The 15,535-nt window shown below is 33.8% G+C and overlaps 1 protein-coding gene across 11 annotated transcripts in view; it reads left to right on the top strand.

Annotated features, from left to right (window-relative positions):
• LOC136030527 (DNA repair protein RAD50-like) overlaps positions 1-15,535 on the top strand; it is a 227,783-nt gene that overhangs the window by 130,182 nt on the left and 82,066 nt on the right. Inside the window, exon 3 of one of the 11 annotated variants that reach the window (XR_010618324.1) lies at positions 12,633-14,329. The exons of the other annotated variants lie outside the window; for them this stretch is intronic. The gene's annotated coding sequence lies outside the window, so the exon portion shown is untranslated. Of the gene's footprint in view, positions 1-12,632; positions 14,330-15,535 lie in introns of those variants that run through there. 11 annotated transcript variants of the gene reach the window in all.

Below are 15,535 nucleotides of genomic sequence, written 5' to 3'. Positions count from 1 at the left end.
GATCATTTTGGATTGGAATATGGGTCATTTGATTTGAAATTGAAAGAGCTAGTGCCCCTTTTATAGTAGAAAGTTATTTGAGGGCAAATAACCCCTCCCAAGCTCATCATTTCCCCAAGCACATCTAATGAAAATGTTGAAATAGCCATTTTGGTCAACTTGGTTTTGATTCCTGGAAATTACTTTTTTGAGGGTGACAACCAAATCAAAACACGAAAAGGGACACAGGAATAACTGAGTATATTAATTTGAAAACTGAGAAAATAATAGCGATATAATAAAAAAGGTAATATTTGCTTGCTACCAATACTACTACAACTACCACCACTACTACTACCACACTATACCATTTTTAGGGAAAATTTCAACTGAATCAAAAAATGTTATGTGCATGTACATTGTGAAAATAACATATCTTAAGAATTGATATGGTTATTAAGTTGGAACTTTCAGAGAATACTTAAAGGGGAAGATTGTCTGACCAGAAGGTAATATGTGCACGCCTCTCCTAATACTGCTGTTACCACTACACTTACTACTGCTACTACTACTTCTAATGTTGCAACTCCTTGTAGGGCTAAGAGTATTGAGAGGAAAATTTCAAGAAGTATTTGAACATATAGGTTGTCCAAATGACGTATCAGCAATGGCATAGCAGTAGCTAATTATATTAAGTAAAAGTTCCAGGACTTGATAAAAGGGATGTTCTACTGACCAAAAGACAAGAGGTTAATACTGCTGCTGCTATTGTGATACTACTGCTCCGTGATAAAATGCCATTGCTAGTAATATCAGTGCTACTACTTTGACTACCATTACAACTATGTCTAAGGGTATGAAGATGTAATTCTCAAGAAATTTTGAGCGGGGAAAATGAACTGACTCAGAACACGCCCTCTTCATGGGACGTGTTGGAACTAACCAAAAGAAAATATATAAATTCTAATTCTACTGCCTCCACTCATAATACTGCTATTTTACTATTATTAATATTTCTATTACTATTACTGCCACTAAATCTGGGCTACTACAATTAACTCTACTGCTACCACTACTGCTACTGCTTTTGAAACTAAGGATATTAGTGCGAAAATTTTGGGATATATACCCACTCTGGTCCGTAATTCTGTTAAGGCTCTTGTTACTGCACAAGCTAAGGGTATTAAGGTGAAGCTTTTAAGGAATATTTAGGCGGCCGTTGAACTAAAACAAAATAGGGTATAAGGATGTGGACTTTCAAAAGTTTGAAAAGTAATATATGAAGAACAACTTGTACAATTAGTTTAGAACTTTAAGGGTAACTTTTGCCGGATTTCGAACTAGCCAGGAGGCGCTACATGTATACTTTTAATGCTACGAGTACAGTTACTGTAACTAATTACACTAACGGCATTAAGAATGCGACATTCCCCTCCCTGGACTCCGAGGGAAACTACTTTGCCCCCTCCCCCTTGGGCTGTGTTTATAAATAATTTTGGAGGGAGGGATACAAAAAAAATAAACCCATTGGAAACTTGCTTGCATGCATTGCGTTACGTTTCAACGAGTCGGACAAAAATATCGGGGGTTAATTCTCTGGATCTGGCCTTGTCCCCTAGTTCTCATGAATTGACGCTTTTGATCAATACCAGTGGTGTCAACTGGTGGATTAACAATTTTTATTGCAAATGAAGGTGTTTTCAATTATATGTATAATACGCTATTCAAATGTAAGAGAGACCCGGCCTGTACTTTGTTACTTAGTCCTTGAGTATATAGGATATCCTTTTTTCCCATATGAAAAAAAAAGAAGAACTGTATATGACTATGACAAGTCGCCATAATCAATTTAAAGTACCCAAGCTGGATCAAAGTCCCCGTGCATCTTTATCGAAAATAATTCATAATTATTAACTATTGAAATTTAAATTGAACCAATATTCGATTAAAATTGCCGAAGTGTTTTTGACCTCAGATGGCTTGGTTCTGCAGTGAGTTGTTGATAGTAGTAATGACTACAGTTCCCTACGGTTGTTAGAAATGAAATAATTGGCATGGTCAGTAGAACGGCCACTGGGTTCTCAGAAATGAAAGTTTCGACTTTTCAGTCATATTAATAACAGAGTTGATCCCTTGATAACAGATAACAGAGTTTACTCCCAGGTTGATACCTTTTCATCGCACTTCGGACTGGCCGACTATTATGATTACCCCAAATGGGAGTAACTCAATATCATAACTTTTGGTAGTGGGAGACTGCGTTCGCACCGACTTCTGTTCACACATTGAAAAGGTTTTTTCCTTTTGGCCCATTTTCAATGTCGTATATTTGTGCGTTGAAAGAAGAAAGTATAAAATTTGAAGTGTTTAAGACTAAGTAAGATTCATCATAACGCACGTTCTACAAATAAAATGCTTAGCTTACACGCAAGCGGAAATAACTCGCACTTATTGCTTAAAGGCGGGTAAGTGGTTTTTCTGGTGCTTTCTCCCTTTGCCTGATTCTGTCTTATTGTAATAAACACAAAAACAAGTTTTTTTTTAAAAATGAAAGAAAGGAGCGACATCAAAACTTAAACAACAGAAATTATCTCCGTATGTGAAATGGGCTTTTCCTCCTCAACGCCCCGCTCTTTGCACTAAAGTTTGACTCTTACTCTTAACTCTACTTTTTAAACAGTAAAAAGCTAAAACAGTAAAAGTTTTAATGTCGCTCCTTACTTTCATTCAAAAAAACTTGTTTTTTATTTAATTTCTTAACGTTTTTTGAATTAATACATGTTTTGATCTTGGCTCTCCGCACATAAATAATTAAAAATGAAATTTGCATATTAATTTTTTCTTTTTGGCTAAATGATTTTCCCATAGTTTTAATCGGAAGATTTTGAAAAAAATGGAGCGAGGGAAGATGCCTAATTGCCCGCCAATTTTCTATTACTTAAAACGGCAACTACAACTTTTAATTTTTTACGAACATTTTTTTAAGTAAAAAATATACGTAACTTACGAATTAACTTACGTAGTGAACTTCTATATTCGTATGTTTTTATTGCGTATATGAGGGGGCTCACCCCTCGTCAATACCTCGCTCTTTAAACTAAAGCTTAAATTTTGTTCCAATTCCTTAAGAATGACCCCTGTATCGCAAAGGCCTTAGAATAAACTGTTGAAATTACTAAAATTATTTTTTACTAAAATTACAATTACTAAAAATTATTAAATTACTTTAGCGTAAAGAACGAGGTATTACGAGGAGGTAAACCCCTCATATGCGTAATAATTTCGGTTCGTTTTAATGCTGCTCCTCACTTTCAGTAGAAAAAACTTTCCATATTTATTTTTTCGTTTTTTTTTTAATAATGCTAGAAAATCCTGCGCACCCTTCATTGAAAGTCTCTTCCTCTATGAGAAGTTCCTCCATCGAAAGATCCTCCTATGTAACCCCCCTCAAATTAAAAAAATCCCCCTGAAAACGTCTATGCACTTCCCAGTAACCATTACTATATGTAAACACAGGTCAAAGTTTGTAACTTGCAGCCCCTCCCACGGGGACTGCGGGGAAGTAAGTCGTCCCCAAAGACATAGTTACTAGGTTTTCGACTATGGTGAATAAAATGGCTATCGTTAAGATTTTCCCTAAGACCAAAATGGCATGATTTTCATTAAGATCGTATGGCTTTTAGGGGGTGTTTCCCCCTATTTTCGTAAATGAGGCAAATTTTTTCAGGCTCGTAACTTTTAATTGGTAAGACTAAACTTGATGAAACTTATATATTTAAAATCAACATTAAAATTTGATTCTTTTGATGTAGCTATTGGTATCGAAATTCCATTTTTTAGAGTTTTGGTTACTATTGAGCCGGGTCGCTCCTTACTACAGTTCGTTACAATGAACTGTTTGATGCACTAAACCATAGGAGAGTAGAAAAATAATATTTTTAGAATTGACCTTTGTATATTTTGAAAGTTCTGTATATTTTGTATCTAAAAAACGTATTTTAATCTTGGATATTGAATGGTAGCAAAACTATTGACTCTTTGGTGTACTAAATCATAGGAGAGTAGAAAAACAATATACCTGAAATTGTCCCTTTTTTAGTGTTGATGAAACTTATATATTTAAAATCAGCATTCAAATTCGATTCTTTTGATGTAACAATTGGTATCAAAACTCCATTTTTTAGAGTTTCTGTTACTATTGAGCCGGGTCGCTCCTTACTACATTTCGTTATCACGAACTGTTTGATTCGTATCTATTACACTGATTTTTCTTTCTTTTTTATTCGTTCAGTTATCTATATAAATTTATTTTCTTTGAGAAAGTAGGTTATGGGTAGACATTGCAATGATTATTTTCTTTAAACTGTTTTACTAAGGTATTTTTGACAATAGGTTTGGAGCAACAAAGGGAAAAATAGAGCTTATGCACCTATGGTTCCGTTTTATAAAAAGTATGTTTTTATGAAATAAGTTCATTTATGACACATTTTTGCAAGCCAATTCTACAAAAATGTGGTTGGTTGAGCTAGTTTGGGAATTAGTTGGATTGGTCACAGAGCATGTTTTTGCAATGAATAAATTGTACAATCTCAGGGATAATCATTCATTAGAGTGATCATAGGCTATTGATGGGACAGTTTTAGACTCCTCTACGACATGTCAATGACGTAGGGCGGTAGACAAAGGATGAAACTTGAAATTTTTTCATTTTCTTCCCTTAACCTCAGTAGCAGTGGGGTAGTCAGGGGCGTAGCTCCAGCCTTTTTATTGGGTGGGGGAGGAAAGATGGGTCTATATCTGGAGAGTCAAGAGGCATGGGCTATATAATAATGTTTCATTCAAATTGTTGGGTGGGGGCACTTCCTTCCTCCCCCGAACGACGCCACTCGGGGCAGTAGAAGAAGTAGTACCAGTATGCACATTGTAACTTTTGGGTATTAGCACATCCCTAGCCAAATTTTATTAATAAACATTTCAATTTTTAATTATTAAAACTTATTTAATTAGTTACCAGTGTCCAGCCAGTGAAAAAACAAAAAAATAAGTCTTTTTACTGAATTTGTGAACGAGTGCTAGTGGCAATAATTTTTTTAATGATGAAATGAAGAAAAAGGTATTTTACAAAAGTGCTCTAGAGCTCCTCCCTCCATTGCAATCTCATTTGTTTTTATGTGGGTTTATCAGTAAAAACGAAAAATAAAGATTTTTCTTATTAATGGTTAGTCAAGCACTTACAAAAGAGAAATTTAAATAGGCATCCCAGGTAATGTGGATTTTTCTCAACAGTGCCTAATATTTCCCATTTATTTGCCAAATTTTTAAAGTGATACACAGGGCCTTGTTCAGGAGGGGTAGGGGATCAAAAATAAATACATTTTAAATTATCTAGTATTTCTTTGTACTATTGTTCGACACCCCCCCCCCTAAAAATATGTTTTGTTTCGATTCAAACAAGTCTAAAGTCTTTATAATAATTGTGGTCGAACCGGCAAAGTAATTATTTCTAATTGTATCTAGTCTATGATACACCTACCAAATTTTGCTGTCATAACATCATAAGTCATAACTCCGGAAATGCATAAATTAGCAAAACTGGGACCGACAGAAGTTGCGATCTGAGTATCTCACTTTAGTTACCAAGTGCCATACCATAAAACCTTTTTCAACAATAAATATTTTTATCCTCTAATGTTAGAATGAAAGCTGAAGTCAAAGATCGGGTTATCGTCTCCTTAATTTCAGCTTTTCAAAACTTATTTAAGCTATGACAAAGTTGGGTCAGGGCTGCCAAATTTTTTTTTAAGGAGTGTGTCATATTTTTTCCGAAAATGTGCTTTTTGTGTCATCTCAGACTCCATAATGTGTCACAAAATGTGTCATTTTTTTTTGCTACAAGTGGTATCAAATTTAATTTTCAAATCTTTATTTAGAGTTTTAAATATATAATCTTTTCCAAATCAGTTCAAAAAGGAGTAAACTTAACCTTAAACTATTATCTTAGGATCGAGCCGTTTTTATGAAGTCATGAAAGTAATAGGAATATTGGATTAAATTAATGTTACACACTGTGAATGTGTGTCTGGGCGGCCAACGAGGAAAATTTACATTTATAAAAGTTTTAGGGACAATCAATTCCGACAGTAAATTAAAGACTTTTCGCATGAAGTCGTAATCGTAATCGGCTAAGCTTTAGTTGACACCTTCGAAAATGGAAAAATATAAGACCACAGTTGGTCTTCCAAAAGATCGAAGGAGACATTTCAGTTCCTATGGTTCTGATAATCTCATTCCTGTGCTCATTCATCAAGATCCACTGAGTCTCTATTACATTCCTTGACCTTTCCACTTCACCTTCATGTTTCCCAAGTAAGCTGCTGAACTGACCGGTCAGTCTCACTAGAGTGTCAACTTTTCCGCTCAAAGCAGTCACTGGGTCTAAACGAGCCAGAGCTTTTAAAGTGGGATCAGAATGACCAATTCATTTCCTCATTTGTTTGATAGCTTCTATAAGGAAGCTCAGGCAGTTCAACCTAAACTGTTTGAGATCATTTGAGGGTATCACATCCTTATATTGTATATTATGTTATATATTATGGGCATGCACGTGTACTTTGGCATTAGGACCAAAAGAAATCTCGGAGATTTCCTTGAAACAACCGAGATCATGGTTATGACAAAAGCATCATCATTCTCTAAGCTGTCAGTTTTGACAAAAGACTTCATGATAGACTTCATGGTTGCCCTTGAGCTGGAAAGGACTTTGTGAATGCGAGTGTCACTACTCTGGAGCTCCAAATTCAAGCAATTGATCTTGTTGACCTTTTTCATCATTTTTAAGTGCAACAAGGTAAGGTTAGAATGAAATAATCTTCTTTGAAAATAGAAGTATCTTCAGTTAGAAATTTTGAAGCTATGTTTATTTACTCAATATGTAAGCCATTCAACTAGCTTCAATCTAGTATTTTTGTCATAATTGGTGCCTTTTTAAGCCAGATGGATTATTCTGAAGGAAAGACTTCTCTGGAAATTTGTAATTTTGTCCAAGGTGGGATACCCCTCCTGTACTCTTAAAAATGTGAGTTGCTGCTTATGCATACAGCTCTGGTAAACTGCATGCTGTTTAATTTTTACTATTAAGTGCGTACCAGTTGGCTACATCAAATACTCAATCAAAAAGTATTCAGCGTGCATTTTGATTTAAAATTTCCACCTATGGCTGTTTTTTTCATGTGGTTTAAAGTTTAAATACGGTAATAGCATCTGTCCTGTATTCTGCACTGTTTGTGTACTACTGCCACCGTTAGGCAGCGCTATTCCCTTCCATTAATTTGTAGCTTTTCTGGAGGTAGAAAATTGAAATTTTGCTTTTCTTTTATTACCATTTAAAAATCAAGACTAGGATGACAAAAATATGTCATTTTTTTAAAAAATGTGTCATTTTTTATTGAAAAATGTGTCATTTTCGTCGATTGTATCATCATTTCGTCTGAATGTGTCATTGTGTCACGCAACATCAAATTGTGTTATTTTGACATAAAATGTGTCAATTTGGCAGCCATGAGCCTAGAGTTGGGTTAGTATAAACTGCTTAACTGAAGAAATTAATATAAAAAATTTGAGGCACAATCATTCTCTGCTTATATACTGTTTTTTCTTCATTAATTTTATTTTAAAAACAGTTCAAAAAATACTCAATTACAATTCTACGTTACAAAATCTTATTTAACTTGTATTATAACGATTCGTTGATTAACAATGCAATTAAAGGGATATAAAACACACAAAGCAGAAATTTAAAAGTTGAAACAATTATGTTGCAGTATTTATGACGTAGATAAAGATGCTGCTTAGTATGTTGAAAAAATAAAATGTCAGTTTACATGTGTGAATAACAAAAGCTGAAATATTGGAACTAAGTCATACTTATTGCTTAAATACAGGAAAGCAATTTGTCTGGTAGTTTTTCCTTTTGCCTAGTTCCGTCTTCATTTTTCGTATCTATTTCACTGATTTTTTCTTTTTGTTTTTATTTGCACAATTGTTCATTTAATTTTTCTACAAAAAAGTGGATTGGGGTAGAGATTACATAATTATTTCCATTAGAATGTTTTGACAATAGCTTCGGAGTTCCAAAGGGAACAACAGAGGCTATGGACCAATAGTTCTGCTTTAAAAAGCATGTTTTAATTAATTATGCTAATTCTATGACGTATTTTTTGCAAGCCAATTCCATTCTTACAGAAACCGAAAAAAATTGAGAAACAAAAAAAAGAAAGAGTGGTAAGCTTGACGATTAGCCACATGACGTTTTATCTTTTATTTAGCAAAGGATTGATGAAGTAGAATAACCTGTGTGGGAAGGAAGTTTGTGGTATAGGGTGAGAAGATCAAGGACGTACGGGAAGAAAAATATTTTATAATACGTTTTGCTCTAGAAGAAGGGAGTGAGGAAGATTCCTTGATGCAGAAATAGATGGAAGAAATCTTAATCTGTAAAATACTAGTTTGGTTTTGCATGCTTTAGCACAGAATTTGTCATGTTGACACCGAAATCAAATTCCACTAGAAGTAATTGTATGATAAATGCTGAATCAAACAGTTTGGGGTAATGAACTGTAAGTAAGGTGCAATACTATAATAACGGATACATCAAAAGAATTGATCTTGGGGGTTAATAGTGGAGAAAAGATTTAGGTAGATTAGGGATTAAATTCCTCAAGCTCCCTCTCTTTCCTCTCCCTCAAATCAAATTTGAAGTGTACTTACCCACCCCTAATCACTCTTCGAAAGCTTCATCATCCTTCTAACTGTTTCTAAGATTTTGCAGATGAACTATTTTCATAACATACAACCAGAGCGTCTTATAGTTTACTTTGCAATTAAAATGTTAATTAGTTTGGATTTTCTCAGTAGCTTGTAGTAAAGAAAAAAGAATTAGAGGCAAGGTCCGGTATATTACCCCTGAAAATCAACCGGAAATTTCTTTTTAGAAAATTATCCCCAAGTTTAAAATTGAGAAGCCGAAGAGAAGTTTAAAAAATGAAGAGGATAAAGAAAAAAAGGAATTATGAAATAATATTTCTATATTCCAAGAATATTGACAGATTTCATAGTGGAGAACCAAAAAGTTCGTGGTAATGAACTCGGGCTAGTAGTTTGTCGGGATGTTTGAGTCAGTTGGGTTCAGCCTCACAAAATACTGGCAAATTCAGCTTTACAAACTTTACAAACTATTCTTAATTCCCGATTACCACAACTACTAACAACTCATGACAATATGAATCTGCCAGTGGCCAAAACAGCTGTGCATAAGGCTGTCTTGGTTAAATATGCCTTGAGGGAAGTCCTTTTTTTTCGAAGACCAAGCTGCCTTTCTATGACAAAAAATAAAAATTCAAATTGGAATAAGTCCTTTTACTAGACAGTGAAAATCAATCAATCAATCAATTTATTAATACTAAAAGAAAAACTATTACAAAAGTAAATCAGTTAATAGGCCCAAGAAGCTTTGCTTGTAATGGACCACAGAGAACAAGAATAAAACACTTTTATAAAATATATACAAAAAAAAAACACTGGAACAAGACAAGGACATTTAACAGATAGAAGATTTAGAAGGAGATTTAACATATAGCTGAAAATGATTTTTAAAGAAGAGAAGTGACATACAAATTGGGATAGAATTAAAAAGAGAGACAAAAATTATTGAACTGGAAAGACCCGACGAAATAATGCCTTTGCAAAAAGAAAAAGAGGGACATCCGAAGGGATGGAGTTCCATAATAGAATTGACTGATATACAGGAGACCTCTGAGCTGCTGTAGAGGACCGTTTTGGTAAAATAAATCGTCGAGAAGAATTACACAAAGAAGAAAAGTACCTACCTGAGCCTGTCCTTGAGAAAAACTGCTGCAGGGTCGGTGGGAGAGTAACTAGAAAAGCAGAATGCGGTAAATAAAGAGTACTTTTACCTATAATATGATCCAGCGGAGCTATTCCAGTATCATTATAAAGATCAGAGGAAGGGTAAAGCCGAGGGAGAAGAAAAGTAGCCTTCACTACCCTATTTTGGGCTCTTTGAAGTGAGCTAAGAAGAGATTTATTAGTATTGCCCCAGACAGAGCAGCAATAAGAAAGGTAAGGATAAATAAAAGCATAATAAAGAGAAACCATAATATCAGGAGGAAGAAATGAGTTAATCCGGTGCAACATTGAAGACTGGCAGAGGATTAAGGAACGGGTGTTAGTTAAATGCGGTTTAAATAAAAGAAAACAGTCAAGATACACACCAAAAAATTTCACCATAGTAGCTTGTGGTATAATATCATTCCCAAAAGTCAGGGTGATTGGCTCCTGTACGTCTCTCATACGGTAAGAGGTCCTAAAGTTGACAATGGCACTCTTTCGGCTGTTAAGAACCATACCATTTGACCAGCACCAATCCTCTACTTTATCAAGAAGACCTTGAGCTATAGAAGTGGCAGATGGCAGGTCCACCGCAGCAATGAAAAAGTTACTGTCATCAGCAAAAAAAAAGGGTGAACATGGGGCTGAAGACCATCAACAAGATCATTAATGTAGATTAGAAACAAAAGTGGTCCAATCAGAGAGCCTAGTGGGACACCTTTCAATACAGGCAAAGTAGAGGAAGAAGTACGGTTAACCAAAACATACTGAGATCTATCTGAGAGGTAGGACTTAAACCATTCTAGTGGGACTCCATGCACATCAAATAAGGATAGTTTAGACAGAAGAACATTGTGGTCAACCATATCAAAGGCCTTTGAAAAGTCAAGAAATAGACCCAAAACACGCAAGTCCTTGTCCAGATTAACACACACAAACTCTGTAGCATAAGTAAATGCATGTAAGGTAGAGAATGAGGGACAAAAACCATACTGATGGTTAGTGATGAGAGAATTTTCATCAGTCGAATTAGTACTAAACACAAATGAAGAGAGTCGACGATACACTACTTTTTCAACAACCTTTGAGATGACGGGAAAAAGAGAAATAGGTCTGTAGTTTGAAATTAGAGACAAATCACCTTTTTTGTGTAAAGGTAGAACAGTAGCAACTTTAAATGAATGAGGGAAAATACCAGAAGAAAGAGAGAGGTTAGTTATATGTGAAATCGGATGAGAAACAAACTGACTGATTTTTTTAAGGACATTATTGCTCAAACCAAAACTATCAACTGAACGACTGCTAGGAAGTTGAGAAATAATACTAGAAATCTCAGTAGTACTACATGGGGAAAGGAAAAAAAGCTTCTCTGTTAAGGGAAAACAACTTACTCAACATGAGGGTAGAATTAGAACTGAAGGAAGTGTGGTGAAATACGAATTGAAGGCACTCGCTGAGGATTTTTTGTCCACAACAGATCCATCAGCATTTCTATAAAGACATGGGGAGGAATGTTTGAGTTTCTTGCGAAAGAGAGCTTCATTAATTACAGTCCAAACCTTGCGCAAATTCCCCTTGCATTCATTAATTCGACGCGAAAAATACAGCTTTTTTGCTAAACGAAATGAAGAAGTGAGCACATTTTTGTAATGTTTATACTTCAAAAGATCATCCTGTGTCTTACTTTTACCTGCGGCCTTGAACAAAGACGCCTTCATATGGGTTGCATTGATCAGTCCTCTAGACATCCATGGGCATTTAAATCAATGTACGTTTCTGATTTAAATCAAAAACATACAAAAAGTTCAGTTTTATCAGACAGTGAACAAACTCATTGAGAATAGCTGCTCCTCTAGTACCTTACGACTGGTAAGTTTAGACTGCAGTTCCTAGACCTTCGATTTGCAGCTCTATCCACTGCGCTATCGCACTATTTATTTGGAAATCTGCCTTAGCGCAAGGCATAATTTGCAAAATTGCGCGGTAACAAAAACGCTAAAAAGCTAACTCATCCAGAAAATACTCAATGCTAGACTAGGTCAGGGTTTACAACACTTACAATAGAATAAAGCACAATATTGTCTTTGCCACGCCCAAAAGTCATATCTTATATTTTTCTTATTTGTCAAGTAATTATCAAAAACTACTTGCTAAGTGCTACTTAGTTGCCAAAAAAAAGTTTAATAACTAAATTTTTGATTAGACAAAATTCGAAGAGATTTTTAAAAAAGTGGGGCTGAAATAGTACCAAATCCCCATTAATGATTTGTTTTCTTTTTTATTCCAATTTTTCTCTGAGTGACATTACATTTCATTCTTTTCTGATATTCATTTCTAAGCATGATTTACGTTTCTGATATTGGTACTCATTTCTGAGACAATTGCCAAAAGCTGATTGGTAAGATGTTCTCAAAAGGAGAATCATCAGGACAATGCATGTTTAATCACACTTGAATCTTCCTGATTTGCATTGTCCTAATGCTTTTATACGTAAATGAGAGGATATGTATTTATCGTTTGAGTAGATGATGGCAAGGACAAATGCATCAAAAACAAATTAAACTGTAAATGAAGCAAGAAGAATAATTACAAAGTAAATAATGCTTTGATTTCCGGTTGAAAAACGATACAAACACCCTGTTTTCATATTACGTAGTCTTTTGTGTTATATTATACAAAACAACCAAATTTAAAAAAAGGGAATCTGATAACAATTAATAGATCAACAAAATTGATTTCTTTTTAAGATTACAGATCAAATGCAAGGAGCCAAAGAAGATCCGTGTGATTGGGAAAAAATGGGAAAAAAGTTTTAAAATGGCAAGTGATTTTAATGACAACCGCTCCATTAGGACTATCATACCAGAGAACTCTACAGTCGAGGTATCAAGCTAAATGTGGGCTTAAAAAGAAACATTCTAGAAGAAAAATCACAGATGTGTGTTTATTTGTTTTTTCCCTTTTCCCTCGGTGATCGCATCGAACTAATAGCCTTAGAAGACCGGGAAATTGCTCATTAAAATGGATATCTACAGCTCTAAAGCGTCTTTTAAAGCGAACCGAAAGATTGTGCCACGAGAAAGCTGTGTTGTCATTTTGTGGCACCCAAATATGGATTTATCGAAATGTCGATAATCGTGATCGCATCGAACTAATAGCCTTAGAAGACCGGGAAATTGCTCTTTAAAATGGATATCTACAGCTCTAAAGCGTCTTTTAAAGCGAACCGAAAGATTGTGCCACGAGAAAGCTGTGTTGTCATTTTGTGGCACCCAAATATGGATTTATCGAAATGAAGGACAAAATTGCTTTCGATTGAAAATTCTGAGATAAGCCGTCGATTGAAAAGTGTCAAAAAACTATAGATTGAGTTTCCCAAATATGAATGGCGTAACGCTGAAACCGCATTCGTTCATAAGAAGCAACAAATAAATTCCGAGCTTGGAGAAATTCCAAAGGAATGGAAAAACTTATCATCTCTATTTTCTATGGTCAATTCAAACTCTTTTAATAGCAAAATAACATTTTGCTAGTGTGCATTGTTTTTATAATGTCTCTTGTGCTGAACAGTTGGAATTGAATTTTTTTAAAATGACATAAAATCATTAAATTAAAAACTGGGAATCATGAGAAAATTCTGACGATTGTAAAAATGAAATTTAAAGGTTCACTTTGAGAAATGTTTGTTAATTCTTTGTCCAAAAAAAAATAAATTTGACTTTGTGAATTCATTCTAATTAAGAACATAATTATTAAATTTTGACTTATTTTCAAATTGGATAAAAAATGGGAAGTAAGAAAACTTCGTGGATAAAAACAATAAATACGAAATAATGTTATAAAAATATTTGCTTTGTTAAGTATAGCCTTATCATTGAAATTTCAGTGATTGAGCAAAAATAAAACTTTCGAACGGATATCAGCAAGAAACTTTTGGTAACTAAAAAAATTTTTATACTCACTCTTGATTTTGCTCCCCGAAAAATCTTCATCAAAAAATGTATAAATGAATTTTCTTTAATATAAATGAAGTTTTCCAAATTTTTTCGTTTCGTATCTAGAACTTATTACAAAAAATAAACTTGCAAAATATCTGACGCAGAGACAGTGGGTGTTTTAAAAAACTTGATTAGGTTTTTTTTTGGCTAAACAATGAACTTTATCAGAAAATCTACAAACTATCAGAATTTTTGTCTGAATCTAGTAAAAATTCAAAAGACTTTAGCCCATAGCCCTAGACAACGGAAAATAAATAGTTTATTTAAGATTCAATCCACAAGTTCTAATAGAGTCATTTATTCTGGTCAAAGAAATATATGATTGATTGTCCTATACACTTGTGTTAAAAAGCATCCTTGAATTCTGTTGGTCTATTTCTGCCACTTGTTTTCACAAGTAAATCATGATTTTCCTTGAGTCAATTTCGGATAGAGAACCCAAAGAATCTGCTTGTTTTTTTGTTTTTTTTTGTATTGCTATGTCAAAATTTTTAACCAGTGTAAATAGTGTATATATATATATATATATATATATATATATATATATATATATATATATATATATATATATATCTTTTCTCCATATAATATATATATATATATATATATATATATATATATATATATATATATATATATATATATATATATATATATATATATATGCATATATATATGCAACTCTTATACGTGAAGTTTCTGTTTCTATGCGTTTTTGCTCCTGAGCCATATTTAATAATTCGTATGTTTCACATGGTAATCCAGTAACTCTTGTAAATCACCCCCTCTTCTACAACTAGTCATGAGCATCGTATCTTTAAGAAACTTGAACGAAGACAGTTTTGGTTCTGGCCCCCAGTCTGGAAAAAAGTGTCAGGTGTTGCTATGGGAACTGTCCTCTTACACATTTACATATATAATAATTTATTAGGAGTTTAAATTTTGAGTAGCTTCTGTGAAAATATCAAAAAAACAAAGATCAAATTTTCAGATTTAATCTTCATCCTCTTCAGATTTAGGGGATCAAGTCATCCTCAAAGACATCGTTATTAAATTTTTTGACTGTGTTGAAACAATGGCTATCTCAATATTTTGATCAGTCGTCTTCTGCGAAAGGATGGGCGTGGAAGGGGGCTATCTTTCCTCTAATGTATTTAGTCATTTGAAAGAGCACTAGAACTTTTGACTTCCGATCAAATGAGTCCTTTCCCGATAATATCGGTTCGATTTGATCACCCCTGGAAAAATACAACAACAAATAAACACGCATCCTTGATTTTTTTTTTTTTCTGGTATAAAATACAAAATTCCACGTTTTGTAGAACTGGCTTGCAATAACACGTCACGAAATTAACCTTATTAATTAAAACATACTTTTAAAACAAAGCCATAGGTCCATAACCACCCTTTTTCCCCTTGAAACTCCAAACAAAATCGTAGTAATCTATTTGAAATTGCCAAAAAAAAATCGTAGTAAGATAATCTAATGGAAATAATCATTGCAATGTCTACCCAAATCCATTTTTCGTAAAAACTAAATTTACATAGAATAAAAACAAAAGGAAAAGAACAAAACAAAAACCACAAAACAAAAAAGAATAAAAACAAAAGGAAAAGATCAGTGTAATAGATACGTATAAAAGAAGACGGAA

The sequence above is a fragment of the Artemia franciscana genome, chromosome 8 (genome assembly GCF_032884065.1).
Source record: "Artemia franciscana chromosome 8, ASM3288406v1, whole genome shotgun sequence".
In the NCBI taxonomy this organism is placed as follows: Eukaryota; Metazoa; Arthropoda; class Branchiopoda; order Anostraca; family Artemiidae; genus Artemia; species Artemia franciscana.
Note: the sequence above shows the minus strand (reverse complement) of the source record. Positions and strands in the feature narration are given on the sequence as shown.